Raw genomic sequence first — 23,779 nt, forward strand, 5'->3', positions numbered from 1 at the left:
AAAAAAAAAAAAAAAAAAAAAAAAAAAAAAAAAAAAAAAAGGAATAATAAATTGGGAGGCTGAACTGAGGGATCTGTGAGGAGATTTGGTAGCACAGGCCCATTTGGAAAAGATGGGAACTTTTGGCCTCATGACTGCCATAATGGACTCACTGCCACACGGTCACTTGTGGCTCTTCTAATGAGCTAATTAATCAGCCAGTAAACACAGAGAGTCACAGAGAGTGTTCCTGGCTAATTGCCCTGGGCTGGGATTGTGAGAGGGGCAGCAGCCAGAAGGATTGTGTCCAGAGGGAGGGATTCCAGCTTCTTCTTGGAAGAAGAAAGCAGCCTGGGGGCCGCAGCTTGGGTAGGTTCACCTCCCACACAGAGATGTGACGGCCCGCCCAGGGAACTGGGAGCTTGCTTGGATGTCTCTTGACAGCAGGTGTTTGTTCCAGCTGAAGACTGTTAACTGAAGCGCTGGGGTTGCAGAGCAGGGCCATGGGGTGCTTGTGACTGAGGCTTCTTCACCCCACACCTCCCATTCCCTGGCTGCCTTGTCTGAAGCACTGGCCACCTAGATTGTTCTCTGGGCCACACCAAGGCTGTTTCCTCCATGCTTGGTGGGCTTTGATCTTCCTCCTTGCATCTCAAGTGGCCACCCACTCTGTCGCCTGTTTTCTCCAGCTACATACTCGTTTTTACAAAATATGATGAAAAAATAAGAATTTTCCCTACCAGAGAGCCTTGTCTTTTCCCCCAGAGACTTCAGGTGACTGGCCGCCAGCTAAGTGGAAAAAGGCTCCAATGTGCACTCAGTTTTGGCCACCAAAGCGGCCTCACCTGCAGGGGAAGAATTACCTTTGGAGCAAAGCCTTGCTCTGGGGCCTGGCGGTTCCTGAGGACACAGACCTCAGATCTGTCTAGACGGGGCATGGTGTGCTGTGGAGCTGGAGGCTGTCCACTGCTCCTCATACATCAGATGGCTCAGGGAGCTCCCACAGCTCCTGGGTGAGGCCAGCGGCTTGGCTGGTTTGGCTGGGAGGAAAGAAGGCTGGAGCCTCAGGCATCCCTCTGAGGCTGGCTGTGGGGGAAGGGAAGGGGGTCACTGGGTGGTGTATGGGGGTTGTGGGGGGGGGCTGCTGTCCACCCAGTGGTATAAGAAACTCTCCAATTTCAAGGAGCTGCTGGAAGGAAAAATTGACAGTAGTGGGAGAGAGGGAAGGGCCAGGGGCATTAGGGGCAAACAGAGTAATAGGCGGGGAAGCAGAGACAGGTAAGCGAGACCAGGGTGTGAGAGGGGTCATGGAGAGAAAAGAGGGTGCAAGGTGTGGGAAACAGCTATCCACACCCAGCAGGCACCACCCTGGACTCCCGTTACATTGCCTTGCAAATGGCCCAGCTCACCTTGCCCGATTCAAAGCCACCTCCTTTTTCCTCTTTATTGGCGGCCCTCTTTCTCACCTGCCACTCCCTGCTCTGACACCAGGTCCTGTGGGTGCTTCTTCAGGGCCATCTCTCTTCAGCAACTTCTCCATCTTTCCTGCCACCGCCTGTCAGGACCCACCTGGCCTGTGCAGAGTCCAGCCCCTGGCTGGCCCCCACACTGTGTCAGTGTTGTTCCATTGCTGCTTACTAACGTGGACCACACCCTCTTTGGGCCTCATGTAGAAATTGTCTCCATGTGCTTGTGTTGAAAGCCTGGCGGAAGCAGGAAGTCCTCTATAAGTTGGAAATGACAATTCATACAGAGGCTTATGGGAGGCATTTCCCGCCTGTTTCCTTGGACACTCAGCTCCTTTCTTTTCAGTACTGATCTTCTGTTCCTCCTGTGGATCCGCAGTGCTCCTCCTTCATGCCAACTATTTGGAATGTTCTAAAGCATCGAGCAGTTGACAACTCCGTGGGGGTGGGAGATCTGTGTGCATTTGAAAGCCCCAGGACTACTATCTTTTCCCTTTCAAAGGCCTTCAAGCCTAAACTGAAAATTTGGGGTTTGAGGCCCCTTTCCCAGGTGTTAGAAGTGGACAGAGGGGAGGCAAGATACCTTTCCCTGCACCCCTCACCCCTGCCTCCTGCTGCACCTTCATTCATGCCCAGCAGGCTGCACTGTGAGACTGCTAATGGGTCTCTCCCAGCCCAACAGGGCTTTCCACCCCTGGATCCTGTCTTTGCTCTGGAAAGCTTGGGTGGGGCCTGCAGGCCTGAGCTGTATGTGTGTGTGTGTGTGTGTGTGTGTGAGAGAGAGAGAGAGCATTGCCTGGAAAGTTCCCCAGGGAGGTATCCAGCAGGGATACCACTCTCAGTAGCTCTCTCTAAGAACTTGCAGCCAGCAGCACTTGTGCCCTGGTAGAAACACAGCTTGTGACCAAGACAATGGATGAAATGATGCCTTAGCTGGAAGGAAATGACTCTTCTGGTCCCTTAGGAGCCATAAGAGGGTCCTCACAGCCAGAAAAGTAGATTTTTTTTTTTTGTCTATACTGCTCTAGGTTAACTCCCCAACTTCCCAGGAGGGAAATAGCCTTTATTTTCCGGGGAACCTGGAGGCCTGGAGCCTTTTGAATTTGTGCAGGTGTGATCCACTATTAGGGCCATGACCTGTCTTTTCACTAAAATTAATGTCTGCTCACAGGCTGATTTTCTTAGCTGGAAGGTTTTGGTATAGATCAGACAAAGCAGTAGGCTTTAAGCTGAGTTTGACTTAGCTTCTAACTATGTTGAAGTTGGTATACATAAATTTTATTTTAAGCCCATGCCGCTGCTTGCCCATGACTTTGTCAGGAAGAGAGGGGTCCAGAAGTCTCCCAGGCTTAGCATGACTGCAGTCCATTGACTTTGGGGAATTCTTCAAGAGGATAATGCATGGACGGCCTCGGGTTTGCCACACCGAATCAGGATTACAGTCTGGAGAGGAGTGATGGACTCTTACTCATTACTTAAAAATTTTTTTTAAATCTTTATTTATTTTGAGAGAGAGACAGAGTGTGAGCAGGGGAGCTGCTGAGGGGAGGGAGACACAGAATCAGAAGCAGGCTCCAGGCCCTGAGCTGTCAGCACAGGGTCCGACGTGGGGCTTGAACTCACGAACCGTGAGATCATGACCTAAGCCGCAGTTGGACGCCTAACCGACTGGGCCACCCAGGCACCCAGACTCTTACTCATTACTTAATGCCCACTTCATGAGTGAGGCTTCCTAGAAATCAGGCCTTGGGCATGGAACCCGTCCATGTGGCAGCTCTGGAGTTCTCTTCGAAACGTCCTGGCCTAACGTCTTGAGACACAAACACTTCCACAATGACTTGAGAGTGATTTCTATGGGGTCACACCATCTCCGCAGCCTTTGGGGCTCATCTGTGAATAGCAAGAGCGGCCCTGTGCCCCCACCTTGCTGCACATCTCTGCCATCTTAGAATCCAGCCCTCTCCAGCCCTGCCCATGGGGAGCCTCTCTGGAGCCCTGGCATCACAGAAATTGCCTTTCCCTCCTCCTCTGCAAGGCGGAGGTCCTTGTGCTTGCCAGAGTTCTCCAGGACAGCCACTAGACGGCTGTGTGATTTGATCTGTCCCTCTCGGTCTTGGGGCCCTACTTCTACCCCCCTGAAATGTGACCCATCCAAATCCCTCCAGAAGGAAGACAGAGGAAGCCACATTCTTTCTTAGGAGGCTTCTCAGCAGGCCAGGCTCAGGAAGGACCGGCCGCAGCTGGTTTGGGGGAGGGACTGGAGAGGAAAAAATGTTGATCAACCCGTGATTAATTATTTCCTGAGCACTGCTGCCTCCTCCTTGATCCTTCTCTGGGATTTATAAAGTCAGTTTAGTCCAACGCAGTAAGCATTTACTGATGCTTACGGCGAGCAAGTCTCTGTGCTAGGAGGCATGGGGAGGTGCAAGATGAATAAGGTGGGGTTTGTGCCCTAAAGATCTAGCAATTATGTAGGGAGGTAGATGTGTGCAAGGCAGGATGAAGTGAGGGCTTAAAAGGATTATAACTTAAGTACAAACATAATACTGCAGGACAGCAGATGAAGAGTAATTGCTACTAGCAGAATAAGGGAAGGCTTCCTGGAAGAGGTGGCACTTGAATTAGAAATGTTACTTTCTGAAGGACTGAGGTTAAAGGACATGAATGTGTATTCATGGCCAGCCTGGGCTGCCCTTTGTATGGATTTACTGTTTAGCCTGATACTGATGGCTGGAAATCCCACTGACTCAAAGCTAGATCCCTCATGACTGTTGACTGAGAGCCGTTAGGTCAAAAAGTTGACTTACAGGTCTCACCTGTATAGACTCTGTGCCAGTCTCGCGTGTGTCCCTGGCTCTGCCCTGTGAATTAGCAGAGAATTGGAAGGAGGTGAGGCTAGATCCAAGGGAGGGGAGACCAAGGAGAGACGAAGTGCAGGGCTAGCACCTTGGTATTTGCATGGGTCCCAGCATTTGAAGTATTGGATTTGGCGGGGCAACCTTTTGCAGACTGGAAAGAAATAGTATCTTGTGGGCCTGAAGAATATTTTTCCTTTACCTCCCGGGTTGGGGGAACAGAGTAGACACAGAGCAGCAGGCAGTAGCTGGTTGAGGCAAGGCAGAAACAAGGATTGTAATGTTCTGTGCTGTTATATTCTGGCCCATCATACAGGTCAGGAAGTAAGCCAGGCTATTTATTAAATGTAGCTGGGACAGGGTTCTTGCTTCCCCCACTGAGAGCCACTGTCCTTCAGGTGCCCCCCCCACCCCCACCGCCTAGAGGGAGAGCAGTAGATCTGTGGTCAACCTGTGGACAAGGAGTTGGAATTCAGTGCTCTCCACTCCAGTCCAAGGCTGTGCCTGGAGGCCAGCTTGGTCTTATGAGGGTGGCCTCCCAAGCCTCAGAACAGCCTTCCATGGATGGTGGCTCCTGTTTCAGATCAAACTTTTAATCTTTCTGCCTACAGTATCAGCCATATGGTACAGATGGTGGATCCCAAGTACCAGGAGGCCACACACACACACACACACACACACACACACACACACATGCACGCATGCACGCACGCACACTCCCCATGGCCACCCAGAATTCCATGGGCAGAACTAGGGAAAGAACAGGTTGTCTGGCTCACAGCTTATTGCCTTCTTGACTCTCTTATGTCCAATTTCGCAGGGAAGAAGAGAGGCTGCTGTTATTCTAAAAATACATGGCAAGCTATATTTTCCATTTTCCCCTTGGGCCCTTGTGAGCAGTAGACTCTCAGCTACCCAGAACCTCCGGGACCAAACCATACCGGCAGAGGAGGAATGCACTTAGGGGTCGCCACCCCAGTGCCTAGGCCTGGAATGAAGGGATGGAGACTTGCTCTCACAGCATATTCCAGCAAATGCCCAACCTCTGCTTGATTTCTCTTGTAGTAGAAAGCATCTTGCCTCAGGGGTCACTTGTTTTCTCTGCTGGACATTTCTAGTCACTAGGAGATCATGGAGCTGGATCAGGAACTTTGCCTATTTCCCTCCTTCGGATTCTAGTTCAGCTCCCTGGACTTTTTTTTTTCTTCTACATAAAATGCTCCTGGGCCTTTCTGCATGTCCTTGTGTGACACGGGCTCTTCAACAGCCTCATCATCATGATGCTTCTCTTCGGGACTCACTGGCCTTGGGGTACTCAGAGCAGGGTCCTTCTGCACACATTAGCTGGTGTAGTTGAACCAACACATATTTTGCACTGACCATATGTCAGACACTGGTGCTGGATGTATGGAGATGAGTTAAGCATGGCCCCGTTCTGAGGGAGCTTAAGTTCAAAGTCAAATCTCTAAGCTTGTAGATGGCCACTAGGCTTTCTGGGAAATGGAGGGACAAACTGATGGAGAAATTTACAAAAAGTAACTGTGAGGCTGTGAAAACTAGCATATGGAAAAGATCATGAGGGGAAATTGACCCCCAAACTAGTCATCTGCAATGATGGGCTTAGGGGTATCAGCCATGCCTCAGGCAAAGATTGTTGGGAGGTGACCGTAACTCTTTCTTTAGACATATCCATGTGATATGTCACAGTACCCACAGACCCTGGAAATCCTCAGGAAACATTTTAGGATCACATAACTTACCAAATCATGGCAAAGCCTCACATGTGTCTAACTGAGGTCATCGTGTCTAAAGAAAAAACTCAGCCAGGCTGGAAATATTTCGGGGAAGGGAAAGTAATGTGATCAAAGATTTGGAGAGGACGCATATGAAGACAGACTTAAACAAATAAGAGCTCCCTATCCAGGAAGGAAATGGAGAAGGAGTAAGGCCGCCACTTACTAAGTTAAAAGATGGATAGAGTGTGCATGTGTTTAAGTCCTGAGGCACTTGCTTAGGGACATTCTCTTAGGTGAGGAGCAGTGGGTTAAGAATGAAAAGAACTCAATTTTAGCTTCAGCTTTTCAGCTTCAGCTGGACAAGCTGTCTCCCAAACCTCAGTTTCCTCAGTTACGAAATAGGAACCATAACACCTGTCCTACCTGGCCAGTGATATTAGTTTGAGGACTGTGATAAAGTATTGTACAAATACTGCGGTGATGGACATAGGTTTGGTTAAGCGAAGCTACTATTTATCTGCTCCCTAGAGGAAAACGATAGTATTCCCTAAGCTAGCAGAACTTTACATAGCCGTTCAGCTCAAGAGTTTTGACAAATATTGCATAATCATAGGACTATGTTTTCTCATTGTAAATCCGTGCATTGCAACTGTGCACTTTGTGTGTGTGAGCTCTGTGCCTCCCAGTGACCCTGCAACATGAGTATTCTTACCTCCATTTTACAGATGGGAATACTGAGCTCAGTAAGATAAGGACCTTCCCCAAGCCACAGAGCTGGCAGCCCATCTGGGATTCACACCCAGACCTGTCTGATTACAGAAACTGTATTTTTTCCCTTGTAGCATGTGGCTGAAGGTGACACACGGCTCCATCCAACTGGACGTCAGGCAAGCTGGGTTTCCAGCTATCTGGTGTTAATCTCTGAGGGAAAACTAGTGTGGGCTCATGGTGAGTGGAGCTCATTGGCTATAGTCAACCTCTGCTTTACAGTGGTGTCATGGTTATGAACATGGCAAGGGTGATGGGCCACTCTTGGCTCGTTGAGCTGGAGAGAATCATTTGTGCCTCTGTTAAGCAACCCCAGAACGCCATGCTTTTGATTTCTCAATTCTGTTTTTTGCAGTCTTTTTGTTCTGACTTCTTCCATGTTGTCAGGTTGTCAGTTGTCATTTCTTGTTCTTGTCAATCGAGTAGCTCCTGCCCAACTCCAAAGTGCTGCTGTGTCTCATTTGCAGGTTTCGCAACCAGACACCCCAGCAGGTTCGCACTGTGTACCAGGTGAGACTCTTCCACAGTCTGTCCCAGAGTCTGGCTCCTGGCTCCTGTTAGGTGTGGGATTTTGTGGAAGGTCTGCCTTTGTCATGGGAATGTCTTCTTTTTGTTCCCCAGTGAGAGTGAAATGGTGTTTCTGAAGCTCAGGGGGCCTCAGAGATGGGACCAGAATAAGTGTGATGTCGTCAGGTCACAAGAAACCCAGATGATCAAAGATTATTCTCAAAATAGAACTCTGTTAACAACACGGTATTTGCATCATGGGTCTACTGGATGAAGAACTTTGCCCTGGGTGTGGCATCACAACTAAAAGAAATGGGGGAGCAGGAAGCTTGAAGTGTTATGTTGGGACACAAGGTGCTCGTAATGGAACGCTGCTGATAGAGGTCACAGAGCTGTAAGTAGTGCCCAGCAGGTAGCTGACACACCAGATATATGTTGATGTGCAAGGAGCAGGTGGTAGAAGGTTTAGAAGGGGTAGTGCCTGGATTTAGTGTGGTTTGTGAGGGAAACATGTAACTTACGGAGCAGGTGAGTTTAGAGTAGAAAGCAGAGGTATGAAGGAGAGAAGCAATATGGTCGGGAGCTTTACAGGACTCTGATAAAGGCATTTGTGGTCAGGAGAGACCCGAGAATGGCCAAGGCTGAGGAAGCTCTGAGAAGAAAGCACAGCGCTACGGGCAGTGGTTGGAGGAGACGTTTGAGAGAGTGTGGCAAGAGAGCCCAGACAAAGGAGTCACGACAGTGGGAAACCAAAGGGGATGCTGTCAAATGGCTTCTCTGGAGTGTAGGCAGGTGGCAAAACAGGGCTCACGAGGGTTTCAGGACTCATGCACTCCTAGCTGTGAAGTGGTAGCAGGCAGTTTCTCACCCACTCTCTTGGGAAACTTTGGGCAAGTCACCCAGCCCCTTTGGACCGGGTGCAGTCTCTCTCCCTGATGGAGAGAGGGGGATCTCTTCTCCTCTGCAAAACGTCTAGGCTGGCCGTGGCAGGTGCAAGCCTGTCTGCGGAAGTCAGGGACCTCAGGTAGATCTGAGGGACTGCTCTTGCCCTAGCAAGAGGGAAGGGACTAGCATGTGGATAAGTTACCATGGACACGGCCCAACTGTTTGATCCCGTGAGCCACTGTCTCACCACGTGTCTCTGGAACCCTTGAGCTCCCTGTTCCTGCTAATGATATTCCCTTGAGTGATGTTCTCCACCCACACCACATGGGTATGTAACCAACATAAACAGAAAACGTCTTAACACATTGAATAACATTGGCGGAACACACGTTACAACAACAACCACAAGATAGCTAAATTTAATTAGCCCGGCACGCCCAGGCTTTTCGCAGAGGGACATGCCTCTGTTTTAGAAACGGAAAACCACAGCATTTTGTGGGTCTGGAAGTCACAGACATAAGCAAGAAACAAAATAGAGCAAAACAAAAAGCTTCAAGATCCCTGCCTAGGAGGCTGCTGTCCTCCAGTACCTTTGAGATTATCTAAGGTATTCAAAGATATGAGTGGTTGGCTGACCGCCAAGGATTGCTGTCTGCCTCTGGCAGAATGGTTGACGCAAACTTTGAAAGATGTGGCACCTAGCTTGGGTCACCCAGCCCATTGAAGGGACTCAGGAAGACTCATCTTGAGGGCTTAGGCCTCAGGGTTGTTGGCTCCACCTCGTCAGTTTCTCTCATAGAATCCATACTCAACTGAACACAAGAGAGACAGAGAGGATTAAAGGACTGGGATTTTCAACTTTTTATGTGGGCAATTTTTGTCCAGATGAGGGTAAAGACAATGACTGATTTCCAGCTCTTTATCAATAACAAAATGGCAGTATTGCCTTCGGTTGATATTCTGCCCAATCCTCAACCTTTGGTCAGGAAGGCAAGCTGCTCAGTGGAGAGAAGAACCATCCTAAGGGTGTCTCTTTGCCCCACTCATGGACACTCAGCCTCCTGGAAGCCCCACCTGATGCACCTGATAGAGATTCCTCTTGTCTGTGGAGCTTCATTCCCCTTCACTTCATTCATCCTCCATGCTTACTCTGTGATCTGTTTCCCCTCTTTGTCAAATCCTGTGAGATCGTATCTCTCTTTGGAATACTAGCCCTTCTCTGAAGGCTTAACACCATCCAGTCAAATCCTGTGAGATCATATCTCCTTTTGAATAATATATTAGCCCTTCTCTGAGGGTTTAACATCTAACCATGCAGTTGGGAAGAAGACTCCATGTTTTTGGGGAAGAGGCTTAAGAAATTCTGTAATTCAGTTCAGTTTTATCCAGTGGGTTCATTGAGCGCCTTCCCTGAGCCAGGCACTGTTTTAGGCACTGGAGTTAAAAATGACAAAAAGGTAGATAGCTATGGGCTGACTTTGGGTGGTTACATTATTTATCATCTACCTGGAACACTTTTAAGAGTAAAGGTGAGCACTATTAATAATTATGCTGAGTGTACTAGTCAACTATTGTCATGGTAATGCTGCATAACAAAGTACCCCAAAGTCAGTAGCTTATGACAGCAGTAACTTATTTGTCTTGCTCGTGTATCTGTTGGTTGAGTGGAAAAGCTCTGCTTCAGGCTGCGCGTTGTCTGGGCTTGGCTCCAGACCTCAGACTGTCCAGGTCTTCATAGTTGTGTACATTCTCCTTAGATCAGAAGCTACCTGGGGCATGTTCTTATGGTGAATCACAAGAGCACAAGCAAAGGAATGGAAACACATAGCACCTCTTAAGGTATCACCAACATCACATTTGCTACTGTTCCATTGGCCAAAGAACTCACATAGCCAAGCACAAATCTATGTTGCTGGGAAGTTAATATTGGCTGAAAACCAATTTGACCTACCACACTGAGACAGCAAGTATAAACCAGGACTGTCCCGGGAATATCTAAACCTGTGGTCCACACTAGTCTGCTCTCCTGGGGCTTATGATCTAGTAGGGAACACAGATAATATATAGTTAATTTTAAATGTGGCATGGTTTACAATGGAGGATCATGGAATGTGATGGGAATAAAGATGTAGGGTAATCTAACCTAGGTGGAGAAGGACTTTGAACTACGTTAAGGAAATGACTTTGAACTAAGTTTTCTTAAAAATTTTTTAATGTTTATTTGTTTTTGAAAGAGACAGACAGAGCTTGAGCAAGGATGGGGCAGAGACACACACACACAGAATCCAAAGCAAGCTCCAGGCTCTTAGCTGTCAGCACAGAGCCCGATACAGGGCTCGAACTCATGAACTGTGAGATCATGACCTGAGCCAAAGTCGAATGCTTAACCAACTGAGCCACCCAGGTGCCCCGAACTAAGTTTTGATACATGAATGAAAGCAAAGATAAGCCAGGCAAAGGTAAGCAGAGTAATGGCAATAGCTGATATTACATGGTCCTTCCTGTGTGTTAGGCACTGCTTAAGCTCTTTGCATTTGCTAACCTACAGCAGCCCTTTGAGATAGACATCACTATAGTCCTTTCGCAGATGAGAAGTTAAAACACAAAGAGATTGTGAAGTCACTCAGGGTCACACAGCTAGTAAGTAAGAGGTAAGATTTGAACTCCTGAGTCTGGCTTCAGAGCTGGTTCTCTTCACCACTGTGTATACTGCCCCACTGTTGGAAGAGAGTGCATTAGGTCTGCAGCGAGGGGAGTGATAGGGGACCAGGCTGGGGTGAAGCAGGACTCAGGTCCTGGAGGATCCTGTAGGCTGGTTGAGGATTTGGGGCTTTATCCTAAGGAAAAGAGTACGTCCTTGAAGAGTTTGGCTTATGTGGGTGCACTTGTGTGGACGACATTAACATGATCTGGCTGGCTTTTACTTTTAAAGGACCTGAAGTTCTTCCTTGTGGGGCACTAGAAAGAGATTGCACATTTTGTGCCAGACAAGATGGAGGGGCGGGGTTGGGAGGGTCTGGGGAGAAGAGCGGTTTCTGCTCCTGAGATGTCTTCTGTCCTTCCAAGAGGACATGACAGATGTTCTGGGTGGTATGACACTAAGCTCAGAGTCTCTTTTCTGTTTTCTCCCTTCTACATCCTAACTAACCCACAGATTTCACTAAGTTGTAATGGCCCTGTTCCCCAGTGGCAGATGTCTCAGTAGGCATGATGATGACCAGTACTAATAGCATTGACCCCTATACTCACTGTGCACCTGTGTCACCATGCCCTCTGTATGCGTGCTCTGCTTGGATCTTCATGGTAACCCTGTGAGGTTGGCACAGTCACCAACCTCATTGTCAAAAAGAGGACACTGCAACACAGAGTAGATAAGTCACTTGCTCCAGATCTCACATAGTACAACTCCAGAGCCCATTATCTTAACCACTTTGTACCACTTTGAGAGAGGAAGGCTGTTGGTGAGATACAGGGGCTGCTTCCTAAAAGGAGCCTCCAGACAATGGTGGGGGATAGTGAACGGATGTGGTCAGATGTTTAGATGGTATGGTGAGGGGACTCTAGGACCTTTTAGAATAAAACAGATCTGGTTCCTTAAAGGGGGTATTGCCAAAGATCATGGAGACTTAGGAATTTTAGATTTGCAGGGGAGGTCCTTGAAAGCCTCACTTTATAAAAAGGGAACCAAAATCCTCTAACAGATTTAATGGGGCAGAGGGACATCATTCCTTTAATGATAAGGAATCATTAATCTTTGCTGCCGTAACCTGCTGATATTTAATACAGACAGTGGTGAGCTGGGAGGTAGAAGGGTGTGTGGGGTTAGAGGTGGTGGAAGATGTTCCAGGCAGGTTGACTTACCTGCTGCCTTCCTCACCTAACAATAGGGGGGTTGGGATGGGTGATCTGTAACATCCCTTCCGGGGCCAACTTTCTAGGCTCTCTAGATAGAATCTTAAGCCTGAAGCTGGTCTGGGGCAGGACCCCAGGTCTCACAATGAGGCAAGTTGATTGTGGCAAGGAAGGATTGGAGCCTGGGAGTCTGGACCCCCAGTTCTAGACTCAATCCATTGGACTCACCACCACCCAGGGTACCCCTGCTGCCATAACCCCTGGATTTCTCTCTTCCTCTTCCCTTTCCTGAACACCCCCATCTCTGTTTTCTTTTGCCTCTCCAGCTTTGATCACATCTGGAGCATTTTGTGGAGTTGATGAGTGTGTGTTTTCCTGTTGGGACACATGGTGTATATCAGAAGCACTTAAGAAGCTTTGGATGAGTGGAAAAGTCTGTGTGGCATCTCAGGGGCTGATGGCCTGGAGGGTCGATGGCAGCTGCATGGCAGGACACCTGGCATGAGGGCTGACTGACTTTGGGAAGGCTCAGAGGCCCGGCTTGGGGGCTGCTGCTCCAAATGGCTTTGAGTTGTTCCAGTGGTGTTGGTGCACGGGAATTATGTGCGTGTGTGTGTGCATGTGCGTGAGTGTGTAAGCAGACTGGACGGCCCTCTGCCTTGTTGCCATGGGATGCTGCCCTTCAGGGCTTTGCTCTCCATTGTAATAGGGGCTCTTATCTGCCTGCGTGCACATCCAATAACATAAACCAATGGTGTGTTTTCTATAGGTAGACGGTGGGTGATGAATGTGACATGGGGCAGAGAGGCAGAGCAGTAGTGTGTCTTTGAAAGGTGACAGTAATTTCCAGTGAGCCACCTGGTGGGACCACTGAGCAGTGGGGATAGATGAGATGCAAAGTAGACTTCCCTAGTGAATGAGCTGGGAACAGTCTGGTCCCCTGACCAGGACTCTCTTTGCTGTCTGTTGTCCCTTCTCTCAGTGTTGGCCTTTAGTCCTCAGAGTCTTGGACATGGGCGGAGGGGAGTTGGCATGTTTCTCCGTAGGTGAAGATACTTTTGTGGGTGGCGAGGAGGGGTGGGTGTGCCTGGCCAACTCTGTTTACTATTCATTTGGAGCTGGACTCCTGGCAAGGTGTTTTAGAGCCCATCATGGCTCTCTGGTATCCTTCGCAACCCTTCCCAGGGCCTGAGTTAGTGATCTTCAGTCTTCACGGCTGCGTGCGTCTCCCTCTAACCTCTCTGGTTCCCCTGCACTTTCCCTTCTCCCTCCTCCAATAGCCATCACACTTTGTTCTTTCCTCTTCCATCTCCTTTCCTTACCAGTCTGTTGCAGCTACTCTGTATCTGTTCACCCCTAGTGACATCTTCCAGGTTTGGGGGTGACTGACCTCCATCTTGGCTTGCCGGAGATGATAGTGATAGAAGGTATTTATAGGCTCAGGGTAGGGGTGGTGCCAGAGAATGCCACACAGGGTTCAGCCTAGAAGGTTGCTTATGCTCTTGCAACTCTAACAGAGAACAGTCCTGTCTAGCCATGGCTCAAATTAAATTGCAGATGCCCCTAACTCAGGGTTAGGAACGTAAACAACTAGTGGGTTGTAGACTTCAAGCAGTGAGCAAACTCGGCAGGAGAGAGGCCTAGAGAGGGCTGGCTGTGGATGGATTTTCCAACTGATGTTTTTCCAGAGGTTTCCTGACTTCTTAAATTCCAGGCACCAAAGCACCTCTCGGGCAGCACATCTGGGAGTGTGGCTCCTTCTTGTTTGTGAAGCAGTTGTGAGCAGAGGGAGCAGAGGTTTCTTCCATTTAACTGGGCCCGCTCAGGGAGAGGATTTAGACAGAGGGTGGAGAAGGGAGTGCATGGGCTGCAGAGTCCACACTGGGTTGTGTGACATTCTGACATAGTCCCAGGAGCCTGAGTCTGAGCTCAGGATACTGTGACAAGGGCTTAGTTTGCAGGCCTGGCCCTTCCTGTGAGGCAGGTAGGCCGCCGCCCCCGTGATGTGACTTGCTCATCATTGATGCCCTCATCATTCAAAACACTCAGTGATTCAAGCACATATACTGTGGCAGGAACTGTACAGGCAGTAGTAATGAAAAATCCAGGCCTTTGAGGGGCTTATAGTCACCTTGGAGAAAAGATGAGTCAGCTAATATCTACAGATGTGTGATGACTGCTCAGACAGAATATGTGCAGCAGAATTAGGAGGTACAAAAAGGGGGTTCCTGAATCAGAGGAGGCCTGGAATATGCATGACTGAGCTATGAATAATGACATAAGTTGGGTAGAGAGGAGGGGGGTGGGCATGAATTAAGGCAAACAGTGGTGAAAAAACACAATCATTCAGGGGTCTGCAGGAGGCTGTGTTTCACAGGAATGAAAGGTATATGTGAGGGTGGGGAGGGATGTAAGGCAGGAAAGATAGGCAGGTATCAGATCATAAAGCCAGCGTGAAAACTCTCAATCAAAGTGACGTGGAAGGATTTTGAATAGGAAGCGGGTAAGATCAGACTGAAGAACGTTATCTGAGGGATAAAATTTCCCCAACTACTTTTCCCAAAAGTGTGTCAGGGCCAGGGCAATGCCAAGCCTTGTGGAAATGGGGCATAGATTGAGTCTCTGGTGGGAGAGAGGGTGCCAGGATGGGAGAAGGGGCAAAGTTTCTTGGAGAGGGAGACCTCATAGGAATAATTGGAAGCTTAGGAAAGACAGCTCAGTAGCCCAAGGCCATGCAGCTAATTCACAGCAGATCTGGGGCTGCTGAGTGGAAGCCAGACAGGAATAGTGACCCCACAGTTTTGCTCTACGGTGGCCCCAACCTCTCCATTTCCAGCATTACTTGTTACCTGTGAAAGTGAGCTGCGGGAGTGTTCATGGGAACGTTTATACAAAATCCGCACACAGATCACAACTTTACCATCACCCTGGAGTTTTGCCAAGATACTTTCTAAGAGCTGGTGTACTTGTTGGTGTTTCCTGTGCCTCTGATCTCTGTTCTCCTGGGGGTAGAGATTATGAAGGACAGAGGTAGCATTGATTGGCCAGCGTCAGTCAAGAGGTTGTGTTATGCCATCTAGTCAGTAGGCTCTGGGTCCTTGAGAATGGGAGGCATACTTACCAGATTTTCCATTGGTACACATGTGGAAGAAGTAGTTGCTCTGAAAGATAACGGAGTCAAGATTCAAAGTTATGGTGTCACTGACCTTGAGCTGTCAGTCCTCCATGGAAGATGGTGCTCCATTCTGGGCATCCCATTTTAAGAGGTACATTGACACTAAAGGAGAGTCACATGAAATATATGATTTCACTCATATATGGAATTTAAGAAACAAAACACATGAACACAGAGGAAGGGAAGCAAAAATAAGATAAAAACAGAGAGGGAGGCAAACCATAAGAGACTCTTAAATACAGAGGACAAACTGAGGGTTGCTGGAGAGGCGATGGATGGGGGGATGGGCTAAATGTGTGATGGGCATTAAGGAGGGGACTGTTGGGATGATCACTGGGAGTTTTATGTAAGGGATGAACCCCTGGGTTCTACTCCTGAAACAAGTACTACACTGTATGTTAACTAACTTGAATTTAAATAAATTGATTAATTAAAAAAAAAGTCACAGATGGTGCAAGTTGGTGGCCCCAGGGAAGATTTTAGCCAGGAGACATTTAAAAAGATTTGGTCCAAAAGATGTGTGAATATTCTTAGTCTGAACGTATGCTGTCTGGTTCCCCACACCCCCCAGCAGTCCCTATTGTCTTATATCCAGCAGTTCACATTTCTGCTGTGTCTTTTAAAGTGTGACTCATTTAAAGTGTGACCCTTAAATTAAAGCAGAGATTCCCAATTCTAGCAGCACACCAGAATCACCTGAGAAACTTTTTAAACACGGATTCCCTACTTCCACATCTGGTCATGATGGAGTACCTACTGTAGGACTAGCTTTTCTGCCATAAACAACTACAAACCTAGTTAAAATTCAAGTAATAACTGTTGCCAGACATTAGACAGCAGGCAGGTAATCCCTGAAAGAACGAGGTGAGCCCTTCTGTGGCTCTGAACAAGTGCAAAATAAAATAGCAAGATGGTGTACTTCTATCCAAGCATATTGGTAATTACATCAAGTATAAACGGGATAGAATATAATTGTGAGGTTGGATTAAAAACAATACGTAATTATATGGTGCCTACTGGAAACATACTTTAAATATAAGGGCACAGATAGGTTTAAAGTATAAGGATGAAAGGAGATATACCACATAAACGCTAATCAAAAGGAAGCCAAAGTGTCTATGTCAATATCAGACAAAATAGACTTCAGTGTAAGGAGTATTATCAGAGATATGGATAATATTTGTAATCAATAAAGGAGCCAACTTCTTAAAAAGATGCAACGGCCCTATTTATGGTTGTGTGTACCTAACAATACACAGGGAGCAAAAATTGACAAAACAGGAGAAATAGACAAAGCCACAGTGATATCTAGGGATTTCAACTCTCTCAATAACTGATGGGAACAAGTAGACGATCAGATGTGGTACACCTGAACAACATTATGAATGAAATTATCCTAATTGATATTTATAGAACGCTGCACCCAAATGGCAGCAAACACATGCTTTTTGTGTGCCCACGGGCCATTTACTGAGCTGCTGTACTCTAGCCCTTAAAACAAGTTCCAGTGATTTTTTTTTGGAATTGAGGTCAGATGGCATATCTCCTCAGACCACAGTGGCATTAAGTTGAAGGTCATTAACAAAAAGGCCTACCCGCAGCCTGCCGTGCCTCTGCCCCTGTGTTTATGTAGGGCCACCCCTTGTTCATCTGCTTCACGCCGACCTAAGCCAGTTCAGCCACCCATAATTCTTTACCATAGTCTCTGCAGTTTTTGAGTAGGTGACATTTATTAACAAGTGTGAAAAATAATAGCTCTCACGACGTGTTCAGGATGTCCCAAGTCATCTTTCTTTTGTATTCTCTGACCCATCTCCACGCGTGAAAGATTGATTCCAGGCAAACCCCTCAACTCTAGAGACAGAACTTTGTCACCTTTATAAACAGTGTCAGGGAAATAGAATCCAGAGACTCAGCTAGACATGGGGCCATATAGGGGTTTAGCCTAAGGCATCTAGGACACGGGGTACAGGCCCCCTTGGATATTTATAAGCAAGGGTAGGAAAATGTCTGAAATAGGTCTAGCCAGTCCATATTATTTGAATACCTCTAATTTCACCAAATGAGAGCTCTTTTCTAGCACTCGTTATGCTAGTCAACAAACAGGCCATCGTTTTTACCCACAAAAACCCATTTCTGACACTCTATGCTAATTAACCAAGCTGTGCTTGTCGATGGAGATGCGCGAGGCAGAGAAACCACCTGCGAGAGCGGGCTTCCTGAATAGAGCGCCAGCTGAACACCTGGGCCGTCTTGGCTGGCACCTGCATCAGAGCTGTGGCCGAGTAAGACACCTCCGCTCACACTTTATATGATCAAGTATTTTGAAGTAAATTCTACACATTGTAACATTTTCCTAGACGGTTTCTCCTTCTTTTAAAGATGTCCAGGAAAGGACGCCCAGTCCCCTTCCCTTGCAACCTGTTCCAATACCTCATGAAGTGATCAGGGTTTCCTTTTCCCCTTCCAGAACTGCTTCCAGGAACATCTTTATGCTTGTTTTTGGAGCCTCCCTCAAAATGTGCACAGCCTCTACTGCCTGCCCTGCCCTTGTAACTTTGATTTAAGACTCGTAATTCCTCAGGGCAGAGCGCGGGTTTGGCCGAGTTTCACTGCTGGTGTGTTTACAAGTGAACAGCCACGTAAGTGGCTATTAACTTTCTCTCTGTGGTTGTCGTACTAATTGTTTTATGCTCAGATAATTACTTTCAGTGATCACGTTGTTCACTAGCAGTCTCTACTGAAACCAAAGGAAAGGCTGAACGTGTTGAGAGACAAGAGGTGTTGCTGGACGTTTCTCTGTGTCCTTCCCTGGTGGCTGGTGGAGCCCAAGAGATCAGACATGGCTGCTTAGTTAGAGGTGAGGGCCCGGACTCAGTGACACCCGTAAAAGGAGGAGAAATTGGTTTAATTTGTTTCTTGCTTTTTATTTTGAAATGATTTCAAACTTACAGGATGGGAAAACTGTAAAAGTAATGCAAAGGACTCCCTGATTGTCAGCGCTCAGGTTCATCACTTGTTCACATGTTGCTGCATGTGCTCTGCCATTCTCTGTCTATACATTTCTGAATACATTATCTTTATTGAACCATTTAGGAGAATGTGGCAGACGTCATGCCTCTTTATCCCTTAAGTACCTGAGTATGTGTTTTCCAAAAACATAGATTTTTTTCTTACAGTGTAATTTTTAACACCAGGGACTTGAACATTGCCTTCGATGCCATTATCTGTTCTAGAATCCATATTGGAGTTTCAGTGGTCCCAATAATGTCCTGTATTACCATTTAGAGTTGGTATGTCTCTTTAGTCTTTTTCAATTTGTGATCTTGTTTTAGTCTTTCATGACTTTGGCATTTTTGAAGAATAAAGGATCATTTTGTTGAAGGTCTTTCCGTTTGGGGTAGTCTGACGTTTCCTCATGACTGGATCCAGATCATGTATTTTTAGTAGGAATCCTACATAAGCGATGTGTGTCCTTGTCAGTATATCACGCAGGAGGCCTGTGCTGTCTGTGTGTCCCTTTTATGGTGATGTTAGCTTTGATCACTGGGTTCTTCGTGGTGTCTGCCAGATTCCTCCACTGTGTGGTTACTGGTTTTCCTCTGTAATTAATAATAAATTTATGAGGACAGTCTTTGAGACCCTGTGAATATCCTGTTCCTCATCAGATTTTCACCCCTTACTTTCAGCAAGCAAGAATTGTTTTTAAGTTTTTGTACCTCTTGGGACGGCATCTTGAAGGGAGATGTAGTAGAGAAACTCCTTATTAAAGGCCCTGCTTGGTGTGTGACCATTTTCTGTCCCTGTTCCCTAACACCATGTAGCATTTCCTGAAGAAAGTAGACATTTAGATTACTTAAATTGAGAATAGAGAAGGGAGATTAATTTACCTTCAAATGGCTGTGTGTGTGTGGGGGGGGGGGGTGTGTGTGTGTGTGTGTGTGTGTGTGTGTGTGTCTGTGTGTGTGTGTGTCTGTGTGTGTATGGCGAGAGGGGGCGTGATAAAAAATGTGGAAATGCAAAAAGGAAGTTTGGCTAGAGAGAAGTGAGTAAGCAAAATACTGTTGAGTGAGTTCTTGATTCAATACTGTCACTGCACAGTAAGTTTCTGTAGTTCATCAGGTGAGCAACCAATTAGGTTTCCCATTTTAGGTATGGAATCCTGGATCTAGGTGTGTTCAGAGGTCATCAGACTGGGAATGTCTGATGAGTTGTTGGGCTTTCCTTTATTTTTTGATACTTCAGAGGGGAGACCCCACCATTCTTTCTTACATAATGCAAAACTGGGAGCTTGGGGAGCAAAACAGAGATCAGATGAGGCCCCTATTTTTAAGACATCTATGTACTCTTCCTTTTTTTTAAAGTTTATTTATTTTGAGAGAGAGAGAGCGAGAGAGAGCATGCACACAAGTGGGGGAAGGGCAGAGAGAGAGGGAGGGAGAGAGAATCCTGAGCAGGCTCCACACTGTCAGTGCAGAGCCCCATGTGGGGCTTGAACTCACGAACTGAACCATGAGATCATGACCTGAGCTGAAACCAAGGCAGACGCTTAACTGATTGAGCCACCAGGCACCCCAAGAGATCTGTAAATTCTGCTAAGAGAGATGTCTCAAATGACCGTTCCCCATCCTCATCAAGGTTCTTTGGCCTTCATTTATTTATTTGGCCTTTATATCTAAAATCAACTCCACTCTTTTTGGACTGCTCTGTCTGAACTGTGACACTTACCTATATTTGGCACTTAATGCTCACTGTCCCATAACATTCATTATGCTTTCATGTCACACTGATCTTAGTTTGAGATGATCATTTTTTCATTGATTCCAAGAGTCTTCTGATTGTAAGATATACATTTATTTTATGTAATACTTAAAGGTGAACATTTGAATTAATGAAATATGGCATAAGAATGGTGGTGGTAGAACCTATTGTTTGTGCTTGTTCATTCATTCATTCACCATCTACTTGGCATAAAACAGTGTGCTCGTTTTTGTGCGGAGGTACAAAGAATTCCCTTCAGCACTTAGCTGAAAGTGAAGAAAATAGAGAAAACAAATCAGAATTGGATGAACTTGAATTTGATCCTCGGTCTACCATTTCCGGGATTTATGATCTTGGGAAGCTCATTTAACTTCTCTGTGTCTCCGTCCTCACCTATAAAACGGGATTCACAATACCCATCTTGGAGTGCTGTTGTGAAGATTGCTAATAATATTTGAAAATCACCTAGCTTTGTGTCTGACACACAGTGCAACCCTTACTTTAGGGTAAGCATTCAATAAATATTTGTAAATAGATGGATTCATAGGCATGCAATTAATATGCTCTGTTGTAAGAGTACATACAACTGGTCATTTCTTTTGATGTCTGAATTGTGTTCCCTCTGCTCTAATGGAAGCACTTTTGTTCCATTTCCAGTGGAGATGGAGAACAGCTGGACACTGACCCTTTGATAAAATTTGAGGACACAAGTGGACTCACCCTCATGCATTGGTCTGGAGACTGTAGGGAGATGATGCGTCACCTTACCCATTTAAGTGTCAGACATTTGGGGGCCATTTATTTCTAGTCCCCTCTGGCAGACCACATGTCTGCTCCCACCGAATTGCAGTTACTTTCCTGGCTGTCAATGTTAATGACAGGGCTGGGTGCCACTGCTGTTTGGATTTGTTGACCAGTGACAATTATTTTCCTAGCATGTTCCAAGCTTAAAACCATACTACGCATTTTGGTCCCTGGCCGTTCTTTTGTTTTTCCCTTTTCATTTTGAAATCTGTATGTGTTTTTCTGGCACAAGGAGAGGAAGATGGGGGTGGGGAGGTACAATCAAATCCATATGTTTGTGATGCATTTGCCCTGAAATAATCAGACAGCATTGCTGGGGAAGAGCCTTTGGATGACTTCAGAGCCACTTTTACAAGCCCCATGCAGCCTCTGCAGGTCCTCAGCCCATGCCACTACTTGCCAGGTTTTGAGAGGATCATGTTGACATGGGGACACTGTTCTCTTTTCTTCCCTCTTGCTGCCTTTTTCCCTAAGACCTTGTCTCCTCTGTATCCTGATCGTGAGGTGAAAGACAAATGATTGAATCTTTCCTTCTTTCTGGAGCCTCCCTGAGGCCTTAGCTGATTTTTGCTACTACGACCCCACTGCCTGATGGAAGGACCATTCCTTTTATCCTCTGCAGTGCTGAGGGTTCTTGGTTGATGCCAGTGCCTCAAGCTACAGCTCAGTGGCCCTTGTGAGCTCCTTCTGTCCAGCCACCTTTTTACTTCTTCCAAGCTCATGCCATCTGATTATTTCCTCCCTCAGTCCCTTCTGCATATATTTTAAAGGGGATAGTTGTCCTTCATGCATTTGCTATCACGGGTCTGGGGTTCCAGAAATACTTTGAGGGAGGTTTGGAGAAGAGATTCATGACCTTCCCCTAAGATCTGGAAGCTGAGTCCTTCGGGGCCTGCCATGGTTGGGAGCTCCTCTCCTCACAAGCTGGAGTGGATGAACCTTGAAGTCATGGCATCAATCTGCACTCACACACCTCAGGAGCTGCACCAAGGAACTGAAAGCATGTGACCTTTGACTGAAGCCTTAATTTCTGCTAGGCTTCCACATTTGTATGCCAACGAGAAGAAAGCACTGGGACTGAGGTTGCATCTAAGCTCAAAGGAGCCCTTCATCCCTTGTCTGTAAGTCAAAGATGCTGGGAGAAAGCTCTTGAGGGGATAGCCAAAGCTGCCCAAAGGTAGATTCTTCCAGAGAATCAGGACTCTGGTCACAGAGACTAGTGCTGCTTTATTCCTAAAAGCCACTCATCTGAAAAGTGAATCACTTGAGGCTTTCTTTCTTCTACTTGCCATTACTTGACAGAAAGAGGAGGTCACTTCATATGCTCCTCACTCATGCGTTCAGCAGGGGTTTACCAAAGGCTGGGAAAGGGCAGAGCTTTGCCCAGTGCCCAGGTGGGGAGGGAGAAGATGGATAATCCTTGAGGTGTTACAGCAAGGCTAGGGAGACCAGACACAACCCCTGAAATAATACAAAAGTAGTAGAGCCGCAAGAGCTCGGACAATGGTGACAGAAGACATGGCCTGAGGCCCAGCATCCCCTGTCGTGGCTCTTTGGCTTTGGGCCAGTTGTTTCCATCTGTGACCTTTACTTTTTTTTCCAAAGAGTGTTTGGGAGGATTGCATGGGATAGAGTATGTGACTGTACTTTGTTCACAATAAAGTGCTGTGCAGATTTTCAGTGTTATTGATTTTAATGATAAAGCTTCAGTGCAATGCAGAGGAACCAAGTTCTAGAATGTAGGTGAGGTCTGAAGACCTGTGTCTGCCAACAGTGCTCATTGCCAGTGTGGGGCCTGAGTAAGGAATAATTGGATTGGGGGAGGATATTCTGATTGTCTCCCTTGAAGTCTTGGAACATCTAGGCATCTTTACCCCCAACCACTATATGTGAGGATGGGGTTTAGATGTTGTTAGTTTATTTCTAGTTGTTGAGCCCATGCTGCTCCGTTCATTACTGTCATTTACTGCTTACTGCACCAAAAGCTGCAGTAGGTACTGGGAAGGGCACTAGCTGGGAAGGACTTCTGAGCTTAGGGAGTGTACATTGTCAGAGACCAGAGAGGTGCACCGTGGAGAGATTAGAGGGAGAAAACTATTTAGGAAACTATTAGAGAAAAAATTTATGGAGCTCAGGACAATGCATTTTAACTGTTGGAAAAACAATTAGGAGGTTTTTAATTTTTATTCTTCCATAGTTTTTAACATGACTCATATGGGCATGTGATCTTCTGGGTCAAGATGAGACAATGGAGATTGTTCCTGTTTGGTAGGATCTGTGTGTGTGTGTGTGTGTGTGTGTGTGTGTGTGTGTGTGTGAGAGAGAGAGAGAGAGAGAGAGAGAGAGAGAGAATATGATTCTATTCTCTTATCCATTAATCATATTCTAGTGGTAGAGGAGGGAGGTACGATTAGCAGTGGAAAGAGGGGGTTTGGAATTGGCACAGTGGGGCAGTAGGAAGGATCAAAGACTGTTAAAATAGATTTCAGTTGGAAATTCAGGTGTGTAGCTAACTGGGTGTGGATCTGGGGCATGGGATTTGACTTCTTTGAGGCTGGTTTTCCTTATCTGCAAATTGGGGGATAATTTCTAACTCATAGGGTGAGGACTAACTTAGCTATGTATGTAAAAAGCAGTGTAGGTGCTTAATACATGTTCTTTTTCTTCCCTTCCCGGTGGATGAGACGGGAACAAATTTGGGAAAAGAAGACATCACCAAGAAGAGGTGTAGTGCCCAATGGCAGAAAAAACAGGGTTATCTTTTTTTTTTTTAAGTTTATTTATTTTGAGAGAGTGTGAGCATTGCGGAGAGGCAGAGAGAAAGGGAGAGAGAGAATCCTGAGCTTAATCCCTAATGATGAGATTGTGACCTGAGCCAAAATCAAGAGTTGGACACTTAACTGACTGAGCCACCCAGGTGTCCCAAACAGAGTTATCTTTAAGATGGGAAGTGCACCTTGAACCAGAAAGAAAAAACCAGATTCCAGTTAG

The 23,779-nt window shown here is 46.6% G+C and overlaps 1 protein-coding gene across 5 annotated transcripts in view; it reads left to right on the forward strand.

The window, feature by feature from the left end:
- The window catches only part of ANO2 (anoctamin 2), a 339,770-nt gene that overhangs the window by 131,666 nt on the left and 184,325 nt on the right, over positions 1-23,779 (forward strand). The gene's annotated exons all lie outside the window — the stretch shown is intronic.

The sequence above is a fragment of the Herpailurus yagouaroundi genome, unplaced genomic scaffold, assembly GCF_014898765.1.
Source record: "Herpailurus yagouaroundi ecotype Mexico unplaced genomic scaffold, PumYag 355, whole genome shotgun sequence".
Taxonomy (NCBI): Eukaryota; Metazoa; Chordata; class Mammalia; order Carnivora; family Felidae; genus Herpailurus; species Herpailurus yagouaroundi.